Here is a 6,657-nt window from a genome sequence, read left to right on the forward strand (position 1 = left end):
GATTGGGAATGTGTGAGAGAGAGAGATTGGGAGTGTGAGAGAGAGAGAGTGGGAGTGTGAGAGAGAGAGACTGGGAGTGAGAGAGAGAGAGACTGGGAGTGAGAGAGAGACTGGGAATGTGAGAGAGAGAGAGATTGGGAGTGAGAGAGAGAGAGAGATTGGGAATGTGAGAGAGAGAGAGATTGGGAGTGAGAGAGAGAGAGAGATTGGGAGTGTGAGAGAGAGAGACTGGGAGTGTGAGAGAGAGAGACTGGGAGTGTGAGAGAGAGACTGGGAGTGTGTGAGAGAGAGAGATTGGGAGTGTGTGAGAGAGAGAGATTGGGAGTGTGAGAGAGAGAGAGATTGGGAGTGTGAGAGAGAGAGACTGGGGGGGAGATAGAGAGAGAGAGAGAGATTGGGAGTGAGAGAGAGAGAGATTGGGAGTGTGAGAGACAGAGATTGGGAGTGTGAGAGAGAGACTGGGAGTGTGAGTGAGAGAGATTGGGAGTGTGAGAGAGAGAGACTGGGGAGAGAGAGAGAGATGTGGAGAGAGAGGGAGAGACTGGGGAGATAGAGAGAGAGACTGAGGGGGGAGAGAGAGAGAGACTGAGGGGGGAGAGACAGAGCGACTGAGGGAGAGAGAGAGGGAGACTGGGGGAGAGAGAGAGAGACGGGGGAGAGAGAGACGGGGGAGAGAGAGAGAGACGGGGGAGAGAGAGAGAGACGGGGGAGAGAGAGAGAGACGGGGGAGAGAGAGAGAGACGGGGGAGAGAGAGAGAGACGGGGGAGAGAGAGAGAGAGACGGGGGAGAGAGAGAGAGAGACGGGGGAGAGAGAGAGAGAGACGGGGGAGAGAGAGAGAGACGGGGGAGAGAGAGAGAGACGGGGGAGAGAGAGAGAGACGGGGGAGAGAGAGAGAGACGGGGGAGAGAGAGGAGAGAGACTTTTTCGAGGGCATGTTGTTGTTGGAAGAGAGAGAGCGAGTGGGGGGGGGAAAGAGAGAGAGAGAGAGCGAGTGGGGGGGGCGGTGCAGAGGCTTTTTTGAGGGCATGTTGTTGGAAGAGAGAGAGGGAGCGACTGGGGGGAGAAGAGAGAGAACGACTGGGGGGGGAAGCGAGAGAACGACGGGGGGGGGGGGAAGCGAGAGAGCGACTGGGGGGAAGAGAGAGAGCGACTGGGGGGAGAGAGAGAGCGACTGGGGGGAGAGAGAGAGCGACTGGGGGGAGAGAGAGAGCGACGGGGGGAAGAGAGAGAGCGACGGGGGGGGAGAGAGAGAGCGACGGGGGGGGAGAGAGAGAGCGACGGGGGGGGGAGAGAGAGAGCGACGGGGGGGAAGAGAGAGAGCGACGGGGGGGAAGAGAGAGAGCGACGGGGGGGAAGAGAGAGAGCGACGGGGGGGAAGAGAGAGAGCGACGGGGGGGAAGAGAGAGAGCGACGGGGGGGAAGAGAGAGAGCGACGGGGGGGAAGAGAGAGAGCGACGGGGGGGAAGAGAGAGAGCGACGGGGGGGAAGAGAGAGAGCGACGGGGGGAAGAGAGAGAGCGACGGGGGGGAAGAGAGAGAGCGACGGGGGGGAAGAGAGAGAGCGACGGGGGCGAAGAGAGAGAGCGACGGGGGCGAAGAGAGAGAGCGACGGGGGGGAAGAGAGAGAGCGACGGGGGGGAAGAGAGAGAGCGACGGGGGGGAAGAGAGAGAGAGAGCGACGGGGGGGAAGAGAGAGAGCGACGGGGGAGAGAGAGAGCGACGGGGGAAGAGAGAGAGCGACGGGGGGAAGAGAGAGAGCGACGGGGGGAAGAGAGAGAGCGACGGGGGGGAAGAGAGAGAGCGACGGGGGGGAAGAGAGAGAGCGACGGGGGGGAAGAGAGAGAGCGACGGGGGGGAAGAGAGAGAGCGACGGGGGGGAAGAGAGAGAGCGACGGGGGGGAAGAGAGAGAGCGACGGGGGGGAAGAGAGAGAGCGACGGGGGGAAGAGAGAGAGCGACGGGGGGGAAGAGAGAGAGCGACGGGGGGAAGAGAGAGAGCGACGGGGGGGAAGAGAGAGAGCGACGGGGGGGAAGAGAGAGAGCGACGGGGGGGAAGAGAGAGAGCGACGGGGGGGAAGAGAGAGAGCGACGGGGGGGAAGAGAGAGAGCGACGGGGGGGAAGAGAGAGAGCGACGGGGGGGAAGAGAGAGAGCGACGGGGGGGAAGAGAGAGAGCGACGGGGGGGGAAGAGAGAGAGCGACGGGGGGGAAGAGAGAGAGCGACGGGGGGGAAGAGAGAGAGCGACGGGGGGGGGAAGAGATGAGAGCGACGGGGGGGGAAGAGAGAGAGCGACGGGGGGGAAGAGAGAGAGCGACGGGGGGGAAGAGAGAGAGCGACGGGGGGAAGAGAGAGAGCGACGGGGGGGAAGAGAGAGAGCGACGGGGGGGAAGAGAGAGAGCGACGGGGGGGAAGAGAGAGAGCGACGGGGGGGAAGAGAGAGAGCGACGGGGGGGAAGAGAGAGAGCGACGAAGAGAGAGAGCGACGGGGGGGAAGAGAGAGAGCGACGGGGGGGAAGAGAGAGAGCGACGGGGGGGAAGAGAGAGAGCGACGGGGGGGAAGAGAGAGAGCGACGGGGGGGAAGAGAGAGAGCGACGGGGGGGAAGAGAGAGAGCGACGGGGGGAAGAGAGAGAGCGACGGGGGGAAGAGAGAGAGCGACGGGGGGGAAGAGAGAGAGCGACGGGGGGGAAGAGAGAGAGCGACGGGGGGAAGAGAGAGAGCGACGGGGGGGAAGAGAGAGAGCGACGGGGGGGAAGAGAGAGAGCGACGGGGGGAAGAGAGAGAGCGACGGGGGGGAAGAGAGAGAGCGACGGGGGGGAAGAGAGAGAGCGACGGGGGGGAAGAGAGAGAGCGACGGGGGGGAAGAGAGAGAGCGACGGGGGGAAGAGAGAGAGCGACGGGGGGGAAGAGAGAGAGCGACGGGGGGGAAGAGAGAGAGCGACGGGGGGGAAGAGAGAGAGCGACGGGGGGAAGAGAGAGAGCGACGGGGGGGAAGAGAGAGAGCGACGGGGGGGAAGAGAGAGAGCGACGGGGGGAAGAGAGAGAGCGACGGGGGGGAAGAGAGAGAGCGACGGGGGGGAAGAGAGAGAGCGACGGGGGGGAAGAGAGAGAGCGACGGGGGGGAAGAGAGAGAGCGACGGGGGGGAAGAGAGAGAGCGACGGGGGGAAGAGAGAGAGCGACGGGGGGGAAGAGAGAGAGCGACGGGGGGGAAGAGAGAGAGCGACGGGGGGGGAAGAGAGAGAGCGACGGGGGGGAAGAGAGAGAGCGACGGGGGGGAAGAGAGAGAGCGACGGGGGGGAAGAGAGAGAGCGACGGGGGGGAAGAGAGAGAGCGACGGGGGGAAGAGAGAGAGCGACGGGGGGGAAGAGAGAGAGCGACGGGGGGGAAGAGAGAGAGCGACGGGGGGAAGAGAGAGAGCGACGGGGGGGAAGAGAGAGAGCGACGGGGGGGAAGAGAGAGAGCGACGAAGAGAGAGAGCGACGGGGGGGAAGAGAGAGAGCGACGGGGGGGAAGAGAGAGAGCGACGGGGGGGAGAGAGAGAGCGGGAAGAGAGGCGACGGGGGGAAGAGAGAGAGCGACGGGGGGGAAGAGAGAGAGCGACGGGGGGGAAGAGAGAGAGCGACGGGGGGGAAGAGAGAGAGCGACGGGGGGAAGAGAGAGCGACGGGGAGAGAGAGCGACGGGGGGGAAGAGAGAGAGCGACGGGGGGAAGAGAGAGAGCGACGGGGGGGAAGAGAGAGAGCGACGGGGGGGAAGAGAGAGAGCGACGGGGGGGAAGAGAGAGAGCGACGGGGGGAAGAGAGAGAGCGACGGGGGGGAAGAGAGAGAGCGACGGGGGGGAAGAGAGAGAGCGACGGGGGGGAAGAGAGAGAGCGACGGGGGGGAAGAGAGAGAGCGACGGGGGGAAGAGAGAGAGCGACGGGGGGGAAGAGAGAGAGCGACGGGGGGGAAGAGAGAGAGCGACGGGGGGGAAGAGAGAGAGCGACGGGGGGGAAGAGAGAGAGAGCGACGGGGGGGAAGAGAGAGAGCGACGGGGGGGAAGAGAGAGAGCGACGGGGGGGAAGAGAGAGAGCGACGGGGGGGGAAGAGAGAGAGCGACGGGGGGGGAAGAGAGAGAGCGACGGGGGGGAAGAGAGAGAGCGACGGGGGGAAGAGAGAGAGCGACGGGGGGGGAAGAGAGAGAGCGACGGGGGGGGAAGAGAGAGAGCGACGGGGGGGAAGAGAGAGAGCGACGGGGGGGGAAGAGAGAGAGCGACGGGGGGGGAAGAGAGAGAGCGACGGGGGGGGAAGAGAGAGAGCGACGGGGGGGGAAGAGAGAGAGCGACGGGGGGGGAAGAGAGAGAGCGACGGGGGGGGGAAGAGAGAGAGCGACGGGGGGGGGAAGAGAGAGAGCGACGGGGGGGGGGGAAGAGAGAGAGCGACGGAGGGGGGAAGAGAGAGAGAGCGACGGGGGGGGAAGAGAGAGAGCGACGGGGGGGGAAGAGAGAGAGCGACGGGGGGAAGAGAGAGAGCGACGGGGGGGAAGAGAGAGAGCGACGGGGGGGGAAGAGAGAGAGCGACGGGGGGGAAGAGAGAGAGCGCGACGGGGGAAGAGAGAGAGCGCGACGGGGGGAAGAGAGAGAGCGCGACGGGGGGAAGAGAGAGAGCGCGACGGGGGGAAGAGAGAGAGCGCGACGGGGGGAAGAGAGAGAGCGCGACGGGGGGAAGAGAGCGACGAAGAGAGAGCGCGACGGGGGAAGAGAGAGAGCGCGACGGGGGGAAGAGAGAGAGCGCGACGGGGGGAAGAGAGAGAGCGCGACGGGGGGAAGAGAGAGAGCGCGACGGGGGGAAGAGAGAGAGCGCGACGGGGGGAAGAGAGAGAGCGCGACGGGGGGAAGAGAGAGAGCGCGACGGGGGGAAGAGAGAGAGCGCGACGGGGGGAAGAGAGAGAGCGCGACGGGGGGAAGAGAGAGAGCGCGACGGGGGGAAGAGAGAGAGCGCGACGGGGGGAAGAGAGAGAGCGCGACGGGGGGAAGAGAGAGAGCGCGACGGGGGGAAGAGAGAGAGCGCGACGGGGGGGAAGAGAGAGAGCGCGACGGGGGGAAGAGAGAGAGCGCGACGGGGGGAAGAGAGAGAGCGCGACGGGGGGAAGAGAGAGAGCGCGACGGGGGGAAGAGAGAGAGCGCGACGGGGGGAAGAGAGAGAGCGCGACGGGGGAAGAGAGAGAGCGCGACGGGGGAAGAGAGAGAGCGCGACGGGGGGAAGAGAGAGAGCGCGACGGGGGAAGAGAGAGAGCGCGACGGGGGAAGAGAGAGAGCGCGACGGGGGAAGAGAGAGAGCGCGACGGGGGAAGAGAGAGAGCGCGACGGGGGGAAGAGAGAGAGCGCGACGGGGGAAGAGAGAGAGCGCGACGGGGGAAGAGAGAGAGCGCGACGGGGGAAGAGAGAGAGCGCGACGGGGGGAAGAGAGAGAGAGCGCGACGGGGGGAAGAGAGAGAGCGCGACGGGGGAAGAGAGAGAGCGCGACGGGGGGAAGAGAGAGAGCGCGACGGGGGGAAGAGAGAGAGCGCGACGGGGGGAAGAGAGAGCGCGCGACGGGGGGAAGAGAGAGAGCGCGACGGGGGAAGAGAGAGCGCGCGACGGGGGGAAGAGAGAGCGCGCGACGGGGGGAAGAGAGAGCGCGCGACGGGGGGAAGAGAGAGCGCGCGACGGGGGGAAGAGAGAGCGCGCGACGGGGGGAAGAGAGAGCGCGCGACGGGGGGAAGAGAGAGCGCGCGACGGGGGGAAGAGAGAGCGCGCGACGGGGGGAAGAGAGAGCGCGCGACGGGGGGAAGAGAGAGCGCGCGACGGGGGGAAGAGAGAGCGCGCGACGGGGGGAAGAGAGAGAGCGCGACGGGGGGAAGAGAGAGAGCGCGACGGGGGGAAGAGAGAGCGCGCGACGGGGGGAAGAGAGAGAGCGCGACGGGGGGAAGAGAGAGCGCGCGACGGGGGGAAGAGAGAGCGCGACGGGGGGAGAGAGAGAGCGCGACGGGGGGAAGAGAGAGAGCGCGACGGGGGGAAGAGAGAGCGACGGGGGAAGAGAGCGCGACGGGGGGGAAGAGAGAGAGCGCGACGGGGGGAAGAGAGAGAGCGCGACGGGGGAAGAGAGAGAGCGCGACGGGGGGAAGAGAGAGAGCGCGACGGGGGGGAAGAGAGAGAGCGCGACGGGGGGGAAGAGAGAGAGCGCGACGGGGGAAGAGAGAGAGCGCGACGGGGGGAAGAGAGAGAGCGCGACGGGGGGAAGAGAGAGAGCGCGACGGGGGGGAAGAGAGAGAGCGCGACGGGGGGAAGAGAGAGAGCGCGACGGGGGGAAGAGAGAGAGCGCGACGGGGGAGAGAGAGAGCGCGACGGGGGGAAGAGAGAGAGCGCGACGGGGGAAGAGAGAGAGCGCGACGGGGGGAAGAGAGAGAGCGCGACGGGGGAAGAGAGAGAGCGCGACGGGGGAGAGAGAGAGCGCGACGGGGGGGGAAGAGATGAGAGCGCGACGGGGGGGAAGAGAGAGAGCGCGACGGGGGGGAAGAGAGAGAGCGCGACGGGGGGGAAGAGAGAGAGCGCGACGGGGGGAAGAGAGAGAGCGCGACGGGGGGAAGAGAGAGAGCGCGACGGGGGAAAGAGAGAGAGCGCGACGGGGGGAAGAGAGA

Source organism: Somniosus microcephalus, chromosome 29, assembly GCF_052327205.1.
Source record: "Somniosus microcephalus isolate GS21.2 chromosome 29, FLI_Smic_1.0, whole genome shotgun sequence".
Lineage (NCBI taxonomy): Eukaryota > Metazoa > Chordata > Chondrichthyes > Squaliformes > Somniosidae > Somniosus > Somniosus microcephalus.